Consider the following 1,836-nt stretch of genomic DNA (forward strand, 5'->3'; position numbering starts at 1 on the left):
AAATTCCAAAACCGCAAGTACCATGTAGTTAGGAAATTCACGGCCAAACTTTTATGTTTGGGCTGTATATCCTTCCAAAACTGTAAACTATTGCCTTAAGCATGAGTTTACTACCCAAAACACCTCACTTCTTACTTGCAATCTCAAGAGCAAACTCCAAACACTCTCAACTACCATCCCGTATTTCACCCGATTTCCCAAAAATGTAAGTACTTCTTCGCTTGATTTGTTGTTATATCATAACATCTAGTGATTATACATCATTCCATCCATTCAACTGTTGATTTTCATTAGATCTTCAAAACACCAAGAACACACACTAGTGTTCTTGGACCTTAAACACCCAACGGAGCTCCGATCTTGTAAGTGCACTTGCTATAGCTTCTTGTATGCTTAGTATGACCCTTATAACACTTGAAAATCATCAATAAACCATAGAACCAAGGAGTTTACGGCCAAGGATGATCTTGGGTCGTAAACCCCTTTCAAGGTGGTAAATTGGACCTTAGCTCCTTCCTATGCCTTGGATGCCAACCTTGATCCTTCCTAGAAGTGTTTAAGGCTTTAAACAACAATCAAAACATGTCCCTAAGAGAGTTTACAACCATGAACACATAAGAATATGGTCATTTGGCCATAAACTCCACAAGGTGGTCTTGTTATGCCCCTTATGCTTTCCTAAGGCTTGGACTTGATCATTTGATGCCCAATCATCACTTGTAAGACCTCAAAACACATATTGGCACTTATTACCATGATTTTACGGCCCTAAACTCATGGGGAAATGTTCATGGGCTGCAAACTCCATAAAGGGGTGGTTCATGGGCCATAAACTCCAATGCAATGTCATACAACCCTTAGCTACAACCCTTTCGTACCTGTAGCACTTGAATCAAAGTGATTCTATGATCTAGGGTGTCTCAACTTGATTGATTAGTTATTAATAAACTAATTAGATACATATATGTTTGATTATATGTTAATAGGACCATTGTGTGTGTTCAAGTCCTCACTTGACACCTAGCACCTTGTCCGACACTTCCATCCGGTCCGCTCACCACTGGTAAGTTCATACCCCTTAATTAACCTTTTTAAATGCTTTTAAATTCTTTATGGGGGGTCACAAGTTGAAACATGCTAGTTATTAAATAAATCACATGTGATTAATAACTAGCATGCAAATAGATTTTCTACACTTTTAGCGGTTTTACCAAACAGATTACTTCAAACGACTTTCCAAAACATTTTCACTAGTTTACAACTCTTTATCAAACTATCTTACATACTAAATGTTTCTTTTCAAAACTATGTTACAATTGTGTTTCCAAAACAAAGGATTCATTATACTTATAAACTGTTCTTATCAAATAAACTGTTTTCAAACTATTTTACAAACTAACATCAAGTCACCTTTTCTTAGTTCTTAAACTCTTCAAAGGTTTTTACAAAACTTATTTTACACTTTTCTATTGTCAATTGCATGCGTAGATATGTATAGTTATATAAGTAATGTTTGAAGTACATAGGAAGGTTAACCCGTCTTATTTCCTTTTCCCCATTGGGATGTGGTCTGTTAGGGTATCTGGTATCCATCCGAAGGTCGTTTAACTATTAATTATATATAATGTGTACATATATAGTCATAAAGGTTCTTCCAGTCAATTCAATACCCTTCGGTAGGAAGGGTATACTTCCCTGTTCATACGTACAAGTTATATTACTAGTAAGCTACAGTAGGCATAGTTTAGGGCTTTACTAATACTAATACTAGAACATTGAATCATACAAAGAGTCAGTTCATACATGAGTCATAACTTATAGTGATGAGAAACAAAC

This window comes from Lactuca saligna, chromosome 6 (assembly GCF_052625555.1).
Source record: "Lactuca saligna cultivar CGN05327 chromosome 6, ASM5262555v1, whole genome shotgun sequence".
Classification (NCBI taxonomy): Eukaryota; Viridiplantae; Streptophyta; class Magnoliopsida; order Asterales; family Asteraceae; genus Lactuca; species Lactuca saligna.